Source organism: Aquarana catesbeiana, linkage group LG09, assembly GCF_042186555.1.
Source record: "Aquarana catesbeiana isolate 2022-GZ linkage group LG09, ASM4218655v1, whole genome shotgun sequence".
In the NCBI taxonomy this organism is placed as follows: domain Eukaryota; kingdom Metazoa; phylum Chordata; class Amphibia; order Anura; family Ranidae; genus Aquarana; species Aquarana catesbeiana.
In genome coordinates, this window is record NC_133332.1 from 56,771,798 (window position 1) to 56,785,029 (window position 13,232).

Below are 13,232 nucleotides of genomic sequence, written 5' to 3' on the forward strand. Positions count from 1 at the left end.
ATTCCCCTCTTGCAGCGCTGTGCTGCTCAGTGACATCCAGCCATCCATCCATGCTCAGCCATCCCTAATACTCTGCAATGCCCCACAATACTCTGCAATGCCCCAGAATACTGTGCAATACTCTGCAATGCCCCACAATACCCCGCAATACTCTGCAATACCCCGCAACACTGTGCAGTACTCTGCAATACCCCACAATACTGTGCAATACTCTGCAATACACCGAAATACTCTGCAATACCCCACAACACTGTGCAATACTCTGCAATACCCCACAATACTCTGCAATACCCCACAATACTCTGCAATACTTTGCAACACCCCGCAATACTTTGCAATACTCTGCAATACCCCGCAATACCGTGCAATACTCTGCAATACCCTGCAATACCCAGCCATACTCTGTGATACTCTGCGATACCCCGCCATACTCTGCAATACCCCGCAATACTCTGCAATACCCCGCAATACTTTGCAATACCCCACAACACTGTGCAATACTCTGCAATACCCCACAATACTCTGCAATACCCTGAAATACTCTGCAATACTCTGCAATACCCCGCAACACTGTGTAATACTCTGCAATACCCCATAATACTGTGCAATACTCTACAATACCCCACAATACTGTGCAATACTCTGCAATACCCTGAAATACTCTGCAATACCCCGCAATACTCTGCAATACCCCACAATACTGTGCAATACTCTGCAATACCCCACAATACCTTGCAATACTCTTACACTTTTCCTATTTATGTCAATATTTGGTATAAAAATAAAAATACATATTAAAGGGTGTGAGTGAACTCTGTTTCTATCGCATTAAACATAATTGAACTTGTATTGTTTTAAGTATATTCTTGTTTTGAAATGACATTGATTCTTTATTAAAAATGGGGGGGGGCGCAGTTTGCCATCTTCGCCCTGGGCACCAAATGGCCTTGTCCCAGCACTGAGAACAGTGCATGCATCCCTGATCATAGCCCACTGGCGTGGGGAAAAAAACCCAAGGTCCTCTGACCCTGTCCTGGTGCCATAGTCGCATAGGTACTCATTGATGGCCCTCTTCTGCGTGTGCAGCCGCTGCAGCATGGCCAATGTTGAGTTCCACCTGGTAGGCATGTCACAGATTAGGCGGTTCTTTGGCAGGTTAAATTCCTTTTGGAGGTCAGCCAGCCGAGCACTGGCATTATATGACCTGCTGAAATGCACACAGACTTTCCTGGCCTGCCTCAGGACATCCTGTAAGCCCGGGTACCTGCCCAAGAACCGCTGCACCACCAAGTTAAGGACTTGAGCCAAACAGGGCACATGGGTCAGTTGTCCCTGTCGGAAGATGGAGAGGAGGTTGGTGCCATTGTTATTGATGAGCTTCGAGTTCGAGTCGAACTCATGTTCGACTCGAACATGGGCTGTTTGCAAGTTTGCCGAACAGCGAACAATTTGGGGTGTTCGCGGCAAATTCGAATGCCGCGGAACACCCTTTAAAAGTCTATGGGAGAAATCAAAAGTGCTAATTTTAAAGGCTTATATTCATGGTATTGTCATAAAAAGTGTTTGGGGACCTGGGTCCTGCCCCAGGGGACATGGATCAATGCAAAAAAAGTTTTAAAAACGGCCCTTTCTTCTGGAGCAGTGATTTTAATAATTTCGTACATGGGGGGTGTCTATAGTATGCCTGTAAAGGGGCGCATGTTTCCTGTGTTTAGAACAGTCTGACAGCAAAATGACATTTCAAAGGAAAAAAGTCATTCAAAACTACTCGCGGCTATTAATGCATTGCCGGTCCGACAATACACATAGAAGTTCATTGATAAAAACGGCATGGGAATTCCCCACAGGGGAACCCCGAACCAAAATTAAACCAAAATTTAAAAAAAAAATTACGTGGGGGGTCCCCCTAAATTCCATACAAGGCCCTTCAGGTCTGGTATTGATATTAAGGGGAACCCCACGCCAAAATTAAAAAAAAAGGCGTGGGGTCCCCCCAAAAATCCCATGTTGATGAGGACAAGGGCCTCATCCCCACAACCCTGGCCGGTGGTTGTGGGGGTCTGCGGGCGGGGGGCTTATCGGAATCTGGAAGCCCCCTTTAACAAGGGGACCCCCAGATCCCGGCCCTCCCCCCTGTGTGAAATGGTAAGGGGATACAAAAGTACCCCTACCATTTCACTAAAAAACTGTCAAAAACGTTAAAAATGACAAGAGACAGTTTTTGACAATTCCTTTTTTTTAAATGCTTCTTCTTTCTTCTATCTTCCTTCATCTTCTTCTTCTGTGTTCTCGTCCAGCATCTTCCCTTCTTCTCCTCGGGCCGCTCCGCATCCATGGCATGGAGGGGGCTTCCCGCTCTTCTCTTCATCTTCTTCTCTTCATCTTCTTGTCTTCATCTTCTTTTCAGGCCGCTCCGCATCCATGCTGGCATGGAGGGAGGCTCCCACTGTGTGACGCTTCTCCTCTTCTGACGGTTCTCAAATAACGGGGGGGGCACCTGGTGACCCCACCCCCCTCTAAAGCACGGGGACATGACGGGACTTTCCTGTGGCATTCCCCGTGACGGCTTCGTCCCCCCGTTATTTAAGAGCCGTCAGAAGAGGAGAAGCGTCACACAGCGGGAGCCTCCCTCCATGCCAGCATGGATGCGGTGCGGCCCGAAAAGAAGACGCAGAGATGAAGATGAAGAGAAGAAGATGAAGAGAAGAAGATGAAGAGAATAGCGGGAGCCTCCCTCCATGCTATGGATGTGGCGCGGCCCGAGAAGAAGAAGGGAAGAAGACGCCGCGGAGGAGATGCAGGACGAGAACACCGGAGGAAGAACCAGAAGAACCAGAAGAAGATGAAGGAAGATAGAAGATAGAAGAAAGAAGAAAGAAGAAGCATTTAAATAAAGGAATTGTCAAAAACTGTCTCTTGTAATTTTTAACATTTTTGACAGTTTTTTAGTAAAATAGTAGGGGTACTTTTGTACCCCCTTACCATTTCACACAAGGGGGAGGGCCGGGATCTAGGGGTCCCCTTGTTAAAGGGGGCTTCCAGATACCGATAAGCCCCCCGCCCGCAGACCCCCACAACCACCAGCCAGGGTTGTAGGGATGAGGCCCTTGTCCTCATCAACATGGGGACAAGGTGTTTTGTGGGGCTACCCCAATGCACCCTCCCAATATTGAGGGCATGTGGCCTGGTATGGTTCAGGAGGGGGGGCGCTCTCTCGCCCCCCCCTCTTTTCCTGCGGCCTGCCAGGTTGCGTGCTCGGATAAGGGTCTGGTATGGATTTTTGGGGGGACCCCCACGCCTTTTTTTTTTAAATTTTGGCGCGGGGTTGCCCTTCATATCCATACCAGACCTGAAGGGCCTGGTATGGAATTTAGGGGGGCCCCCACATCATTTTTTTTTTTTTTTTTTGGCCGGGGTTCCCCTTAATATCCATACCAGACCTGAAGGGCCTAGTATGGAATTTAGGGGGACCCCCTCATGTCATTTTTTTTTAAATTTTGGTTCGGGGTTCCCCTGTGGGGAATTCCCATGCCGTTTTTATCAATGAACTTCTACGTGTCGGACCGGCAATGCATTAATAGCCGCGAGTAGTTTTAAATGACTTTTTTTCCTTTGAAATGTCATTTTGCTGTCAGACTGTTCTAAACACGGGAAACATGCGCCCCTTTACAGGCATACTATAAACACCCCCCAGGTACAACATTTAAAGGGATATTACACCTTTATTGTTTCACTTTAAGCATTATTAAAATCACTGCTCCCGAAAAAACTTTTTTAAAACTTTTTTTTCATTGATCCATGTCCCCTGGGGCAGGACCCAGGTCCCCAAACACTAGCACTTTTGATTATTCATGTTCGTGTCCCATAGACTTTAACAGTGTTTGCGCGTTCAAACAAATTTTTTGCCTGTTCGCATGTTCTGGTGCGAACCGAACAGGGGGGTGTTGGCTCATCCCTAGCCATTGTCGCAAACCACCTACCTGCCTTAAGCTGGTGTAGCATGGTGGCGGAACAACCTCCAACACTACTGCACCCTGTCCTGCATCCTTCCCAGCTGCCAGAAGAGTCACCCAGTGCGTGGTGAAAGATAGGTAACGTCCCTGACCATGCCTACTGGACCATGAGTCAGCGGTAATATGCACCTAACCGCTGACCGCCCTGTCCAGCGAGGCCAAGACATTGCCTTCCACATACCAGTAGAGGGCCAGAATCGCCTTCCGTGAGAAAAAGTGGCGTTTGGGAACCTGCTACTGAGGAACCGCACATTCCACAAACTCATGGAAGGGAGCAGAGTCTACCAACTGAAAAGGCAGCAGTTGAAGTGCTAGCAATTTAGCCAAGCTTGTATGCAACTGCTGGGCATGTGGATGGCTGGGAGCAAATTTCTTTCGGCGGTGTAGTAGCTGGGGCAGGGAAATTTGCCTGGTACAATCTGACGTTGGTGTACCGATAGCAGATTGCCCCCAAGTACTTGGCTGTGACACACCTAATTCTACACCTTTATACCTCTCAGTGCAGGTCTCATGGAGGACTGGAGGTATAGTGGGGTTGGAGATCCCAGCTGATGAGGAGCAAGGAGAGGTCCTCTTTGTTCTTTGGTGTGGGTCTTTTAGGAATGCTTGCCAACGAACTGCATGGCAGGTCGACATATGTCTGGTCAAGCATGTGATGCCCAAGCGGCTGATGTTTTGGCCATGCGAGATACACTTGAGACATATGTTGCAGATAGCAACGGTGGGATCTGATGCACTCGTCTCAAAAAAGGCCCACACCAAAGAACTTTTGGAATAACGCGCAGAGACAGCAGCACCCTGCACATGCAGAGCTCTGCGGTGTGATGCACTCGGTGTGCTGCGCTTAAGCTGGCCCCTGGAGGGCATCCTGCCTCATTGGTGATGTGCCTTCTCCTCCTCCTCTCTCCTATCAGACACCCATGTGGAGTAAGTGACCTCATCATCCCCTCCCTCCTCATCACTGGTGCAAACCTGGCAGTATGCTGCAGCTGGGGGAACATGACTGCCAGATTGCTGTCCTTCTTGGGCACCCCCTCTCTCTGGGCTCACGTTACTACCTTCCTCTAGCTGGGTACCATCATCGGAGCCTTCAAAACGCTGGGCATCCTCCTGGAGCATGTACCCAACACTGTGGTCAAACAGTTCGGGGGACTACTCAGGAGGACATGGCGGGGCTAGGGAAGAAGTGACTGATGCCACTGAGCCGAGGGAAGAGGCCAGCTGCCGAAAAAAAGGACAAGCATGTCCCACGGTCACGTTCTGATGAGGATGCACCGTCTCCACGACCAGAACTGTTGCCTCTAGACACAGAGCCTGCTTGCCCTCTTTTATTGGCTTGTGACTGTCTGCCTCTCTTTGTTGGCCTTCCAGACATACTAATGGCCTGCAGTGAGATGTAGCTGCACAAAGCTGGGATGTATATATATACTGATACTGCAGCTAGCAGAATCAAATGCCTGCCTGTAGTATTATTAATATGAGAACACCAGCAATTGTCTTCAGGTAGCTTTAGGTGCACACTGTGCAGAGGACACAGTACACTAACTGTAAATACTGTAGCTGCCTGCCTGTGGTATTAATAGGAGCAGAACAACAGCAATTTCTGAAGAAAATTGGTGGTGTTCTTCTGATCCTATTAATACCACAGGCAGGCAGCTACAGTATTTAAAGTTAGTGTACTGTGTCCTCTGCACAGTGTGCACCTAAAGCTACCTGAATACGACGCAGTACACTAACTGTAAATACTGTAGCTGCCTGCCTGTGGTATTAATAGGATCAGAAGAACACCACCAATTTTCTTCAGGTAGCTTTAGGTGCACAGTGTGCAGAGGACACAGTACACTAAATGTAAATACTGTAGCTGCCTGCCTGTGGTATTAATAGGAGCAGAACAACAGCAATTGTCTTCAGGTAGCTTTAGCTGCACACTGTGCAGAGGACGCAGTACACTAACTGTAAATACTGTAGCTGCCTGCCCGTGGTATTAATAGGATCGGAGTCACCAACTTGTGACTGTCTGCCTCTCTTTGTTGGCCTTCCAGACATACTAATAGCCTGCAGTGAGATGTAGCTGCACAAAGCTGGGATGTATATATATATATACTGATACTGCAGCTAGCAGAATCAAATGCCTGCCTGTATTATTATTAATATGAGAACACCAGCAATTGTCTTCAGGTAGCTTTAGGTGCACACTGCGCAGAGGACACAGTACACTAACTGTAAATACTGTAGCTGCCTGCCTGTGGTACTAATAGGATCAGAAGAACACCACCAATTTTCTTCAGGTAGCTTTAGGTGCACACTGTGCAGAGGACACAGTACACTAACTGTAAATACTATAGTTGCCTGCCTGTGGTATTAATAGGATGAGAAGAACACCACCCATTTTCTTCAGGTAGCTTTATGCCACGTACACACGAGCGGACTTTGACGGACTTTACGACGGACTTTCCAAATGAACGGACTTGCCTACACACGATCAACCAAAGTCTGATGGATTCATACGTGATGACGTACGACCGGACTAAAACAAGGAAGTTCATAGCCAGTAGCCAATAGCTGCCCTAGCATCGTTTTTTGTCCATCGGACTAGCATACAGACGAGCTGACTTTTCGTCCGGACTCGAGTCCATCGAAAAGATTTGAAACGTGTTTCATTTTTAGGTCCGACGAACTTTTGGGGAAAAAAAGTCCGCTTGAGCCCACACACGATCGAATTGTTTGATGGACTCCGGTCCGCCGGACCAAGTATGCCGTAAAGTCCAGTCATGTGTACGCGGCATTAGGTGCACACTGTCCCCAGGACACAGTACACTAACTGTAAATACTGTAGCTGCCTGCCTGTGGTATTAATAGGAGCAGAACAACAGCAATTGTCTTCAGGTAGCTTTAGGTGCACACTGGGCAGAGGACACAGTACACTAACTATAAATACTGTAGCTGCCTGCCTGTGGTATTAATAGGATCAGAAGAACACCACCAATTTTCTTCAGGTAGCTTTAGGTGCACACTGTGCAGAGGACACAGTACACTAACTGTAAATACTGTAGCTGTCTGACTGTGGTATTAATAGGAGCAGAACAACAGCAATTGTCTTCAGGTAGCTTTAGGTGCACACTGTGCAGAGGACACAGTACACTAACTGTAAATACTGTAGCTGCCTGCCTGCAGTATTAATAGGATCAGAAGAACACCACCAATTTTCTTCAGGTAACTTTAGGTGAACACTGTGCAGAGGACACAGTACACTAAATGTAATTACTGTAGCTGCCTGCCTGTGGTATTAATAGGCGCAGAACAACAGCAATTGTCTTCGGGTAGCTTTAGGTGCACACTGTGCAGAGGACACAGTACACTAACTGTAAATACTGTAGCTGCCTGCCTGTGGTATTAATAGAATCAGAAGAACACCACCAATTTTCTTCAGGTAGCTTTGGGTGCACACCGTGCAAAGGACACACTACACTAACTTGTAAATACTGCAGCTGCCTGCGGTACTAATAGGATCAGAAGAATACCACCAATTTTCTTCAGGTAGCTTTAGGTGCACACTGTGCAGAGGACGCACTACACTAACTTGTGAATACTGCAGCTGCCTGCGGTACTAATAGGATCAGAAGAACACGACCAATTTTCTTCAGGTAGCTTTAGGTGCACACTGTGCAGAGGACACACTACACTAACTTGTAAATACTGCAGCTGCCTGCTGTACTAATAGGATCAAAAGAACACCACCAATTTTCTTCAGGTAGCTTTAGGTGCACACTGTGCAGAGGGCGCACTACACTAACTTGTAAATACTGCAGCTACCTGCCGTACTAATAGGATCAGAAGAACACCACCAATTTTCTTCAGGTAGCTTTAGGTGCACACTGTGCAGAGTACGCACTACACTAACTTGTAAATACTGCAGCTGCCTGCTGTACTAATATCAGAAGAACACCACCAATTTTCTTCAGGTAGCTTTAGGTGCACACTATGCAGAGGACGCACTACACTAACTTGTAAATACTGCAGCTGCCTGCGGTACTAATAGGATCAGAAGAACATCACCAATTTTCTTCAGGTAGCTTTAGGAACACACTGTGCAGAGGACGCACTACACTAACTTGTAAATACTGCAGCTGCCTGCGGTACTACTAGGATCAGAAGAACATCACCAATTTTCTTCAGGTAGCTTTAGGTGTACACTGTGCAGAGGACGCACTACACTAACTTGTAAATACTGCAGCTGCCTGCGGTACTAATAGGATCAGAAGAACACCACCAATTTTATTCAGGTAGCTTTAGGTGTACACTGTGCAGAGGACGCACTACACTAACTTGTAAATACTGCAGCTGCCTGCGGTACTAATAGGATCAGAACACCACCAATTTTCTTCAGGTAGCTTTAGGTGCACACTGTGCAGAGGACACACTACACTAACTTGTAAATACTGCAGCTGCCTGCTGTACTAATAGGATCAGAAGAACACCACCAATTTACTTCAGGTAGCTTTAGGTGCACACTGTGCAGAGGACGCACTACACTAACTTGTAAATACTGCAGCTGCCTGCGGTACTAATAGGATCAGAAGAACACCACCAATTTTCTTCAGGTAGCTTTAGGTGCACACTGTGCAGAGGACACACTACACTAACTTGTAAATACTGCAGCTGCCTGCGGTACTAATAGGATCAGAAGAACACTACCAATTTTCTTCAGGTAGCTTTAGGTGCACACTGTGCAGAGGACACAGTACACTAACTGTAAATACTATAGTTGCCTGCCTGTGGTATTAATAGGATCAGAAGAACACCACCCATTTTCTTCAGGTAGCTTTATGCCGCGTACACACGAGCGGACTTTACGGCAGACTTTGTTAGGCGGACTTTGACGGACTTTACGACGGATTTTCCAAATGAACTGACTTGCCTACACACGATCAACCAAAGTCTGACGGATTCGTACGTGATGACGTACGACTGGACTAAAACAAGGAAGTTCATAGCCAGTAGCCAATAGCTGCCCTAGCGTCGTTTTTTGTCCATCGGACTAGCATACAGACGAGCTGACTTTTCGACCGGACTCGAGTCCATCGAAAAGATTTGAAACGTGTTTCATTTCTAGGTCCGTCGAACTTTTGGGGAAAAAAAGTCCGCTTGAGCCCACACACGACGAATTGTCTGACGGACTCCGGTTCGCCGGACCAAGTATGCCGTAAAGTCCGGTCGTGTGTACGCGGCATTAGGTGCACACTGTCCCCAGGACACAGTACACTAACTCTCAATACTGTAGCTGCCTGCCTGTGGTATTAATAGGAGCAGAACAACAGCAATTGTCTTTAGGTAGCTTTAGGTGCACACTGGGCAGAGGACACAGTACACTAACTGTAAATACTGTAGCTGCCTGCCTGTGATATTAATAGGATCAGAAGAACACCACCAATTTTCTTCAGGTAGCTTTAGGTTCACACTGTGCAGAGGACGCACTACACTAACTGTAAATACTGTAGCTAATAGGAACAGAAGAACACCAGCAATTTTCTTCAGGTAGCTGTAAATACTGTAAAAACACCTGCCTGCCTGTCAGTAGGAAGAGAATAAGGAACGGATCTAGCTAAACTGAAAACAGTGTATATATATATATATATATATATATATATATATATATATATATATATATATATATATATATATCACGCTAGGTCTTATTTTCGGGGAAACAGGGTATTTATATATATATATATACCCTGTTTCCCCGAAAATGAGACCTAGCGTGATTGTCGGTGATGGCTGCAATATAAGCCCTACCCCCCAAATAAACCCTACCCTGTTTCCCTGAAAATAAGCCCTACTCTGAAAAGAAGACCTACAAGGACTTTAACTAGGGCTTATTTGGGGGGTAGGGCTTATATTGCAGCCATCACCGACAATCACGCTAGGTCTTATTTTCGGGGAAACAGGGTATATATACATATATAAACACACACACACACACACAACACCTAGGATGCATATATATACACAATACACTGTAAGTGCAGCTAACTACCTTACCTGCCTACTCTATCTAACTTAAATCAAATGACACTGTCTCTTTCTCTCTCTCTCTCTTTCTCAACGCCGGAACACACTACACAGGGCCAATGTGCAGGCCGCCTTATATAGTGTGGGACATGTAAAAAACCCCCTGAGCCATAATTGGCCAAAGCCACCCTGGTTTGGCCAATTACGGCTCTCTGTACAGACGGCGCTGTGATTGGCCAAGCATGCGGGTCATAGTGCATGCTTGGCCAATCATCAGCCAGCAATGCACTGCGATGCCACAGTGATTTATGGGCCATGACGCTCCACTCGAATTTGGTGCGAATGGCCCATCTCGTTCGTAATTCAACGAACGGTCGAACATGCGATGTTCGAGCCGAACATGGGTTCGACTCGAAGCTCATCCCTACAGCCTACCTTTGCTTTGATGCTTCCTGGCATGTGTAATACTTAAGATGAGGAAGATCAAACAGACAATTAATAACAGCGTGCTTGTACTCAAGATCTCCATGTTGGCACTATGCTCTCCTGCAATGGAGCTAATAATATTTCAGTCTGCTATAGGCTTTTTTATAACGGAAAACCTCAGTGGGGATGAAATTGGCACACTAAATAGATTACCCAAGAGCCAGCTATCTTTTGGCATTGCTGACATGTAAACACTTGTACACTAAAGTCTCTCAGGGTCACATGTTTACCTGTACTAATAATATTAAATCAAATTACCTTGTTTGACTTCTTCTATCAGGTGAATAGAATGCTTCCATTGGATAAAATGAAGATAATATAATATTGTAGTTAAATGACTGCCAAGGCTTCTACTTGATTTGCGGACTGGCTTATGTTTTAGGACACTCCATTCATGCATGAAAATCTGGAATCAGAATCGCCTTCAGTCAAGGTTCACATCTATGCCAATGCGCTTGATGCTTTTTTCAGGTATGTTTTGCAGTGCATTTTGCGTTTTTAAACCAGCGTTTGTATGCAATTTTGCATGCAGTTTTAATGCTTTTTGTGCTTTACGTTTTTCTTTTCTCTTTAAATGCACTGTAAACACACTGTACAGTATATAGATGGTTGCTAAGGATTGGGGCGGGAAGCTGGCCACCGCATCCTTAACAACCGATGAGTCATCAGCTATCAGCAGGCTTTTCCGCTAAAAGCTGAATGTAAAAAAAATTAAAAATCGCCGGCCAAAAAATGTATGGAAAAAATGACGTAGTGTTCCCCCCCCCAGGTCCATAACAGGCCCTTCGGGTCTAGTATGGGTCCGGACAGGGCCCCCCACCCAACAAAATGTAAAAAAAAAAAAAAAAAAAAAAAAAGGCGTGGGGTTCCCCCCCCAAAATCCATACCAGGCCCTTACCTGAGCATCCCGGCCAGCAGGTCAGGAAAGGGTGGCCAACTTTCCAGCCTCCTGCTTAGCAACCAGATATATACAGTGTTACAATAAAAAATGCAAACACATCAAAAATCACATAACAAACACACTACTTGCGTTTCTGGTGCGGTTCCATTAAAGTCTATTACCCGCAAATCTTGGGAAAAAAGTCCTCGATCCATTCCAAAAATGCACTGGCCACAAAACGTATAGAAGTGAACTTGTACCATAGGAAAATATGTTAAATAGACTGTAGTGCATTTCTGCAAACTGCAAAACGCACTAAAAACCCATAGGTGTGAACCTATAGGGTCAATTTGGGAAAGGGTTAGAACCTCTGCCTGGTTTTATTGTTGTCTGTATTACCTATTGGGAAGGTCTTCCTTCACTACCTATTTCAGTGATGGGGGTTAAGAGGGAGATTTAAGTGCTTAGTGAAACAGGTACCAAAGGAAAAGTTCTCTCTTATGAACAAAGCCAATAACAAAAACTAAATAAATCATGTACAATCACGACAGGTTAGAACCCCTGTAAGGATGGGTTTACGATCCGTTATTTTAAGAAGTTTAAAGAACAGCTAACACCAAAGTTATGCTCATACATGAATGGGTTGGGAGAAGGCTTTGAGATGAGGAAGGAATCACTACTAGCCTCTATTACAGTTATACCCAAAGAGGGAAAAGATACAACCATGTGCTCCAGCTACAGACTGTAAGAGAAGCTCAGTTTGAACCAGAAGGCTATTACATGTTCATGCGCATAATTATGAGCAAAGGCCTATTTAAAGTGGTTGTAAAACCCATGAAAAAAAAAAAGACCTGCAGGACAAAGGCATAATGAGCTAGTATGCATAGCATACTAGCTCATTATGTAATACTCACCTGAGATCGAAGCCCCCACTGCGGTGCCCGGACACAGCAATGGCCGGTGACATTTCTCCCTGGAGTTACTCCCGGGTATCGTGGCTCGTGATTGGCCGGAGCCGCGATGACGTCACTCTCTCGCATGTGCGCGAAAGCCACCAGTAAAGGCACACTCACTGAAGCAAGTGGCACGTGCATGCCATTGCTTCAGTGTGCATGTGCCGATGATGTCAGCACATGTAGATACAGGGGATATCTCCTAAAACATGCAGGTTTAGGAGATATCCGGGGTAGCTACAGGTAAGCCTTGTTATAATTCTACCTGTAGCAAAAAGTGGATTGTAAGGGTTTACAACCACTTTAAAGTGGGGTTCCCATTAAAAAAAAAAAAAAAATTAAAAGTCAGCAGCTACAAATACTGCAGCTGCTGACTTTTAATCGGACAGTTACCTGTCCCAGGGTCCAGCGATGCGGGGGATCGAAGCCCCGCTCGTCCCCTCCTCCGCTCGGCGGCGCCGGCATTTTAACTGTGGGCGTCCGGCTGTGGCTTCACAGCCGGGCACCCACTGCGCATGCTCGAGCCGCGCCGCACGCTGTCACTGGCCCCGTAATCATCTGGGACCGGTCACGTGTCCCAGATGATTGACAAAAGGGAGGGTGGAGAGGCAATCTCCCTTCCTGTGCCAAGGGAAGTGATGTCACCAGCCCAGGCACCGAAGGAGGCAGACTACGAGGGACCCCCTAGCAACAGCCATTTAGAGGTGAGTAAAAAAAAAATTTTTCCCCAAATGTTTTTTTTTTATTTTTTTTAAGCACGTTACTAATTTTTTTTTTTTTGGGGGGTGGAACTCCACTTTAAGCTGAACTATGGCATGAACAGATTGCTGAGTGGTCTTTAGCTAGTTCCTGTTTGCCTGTGCCTTGACCTGCTATATCTGCGTACCG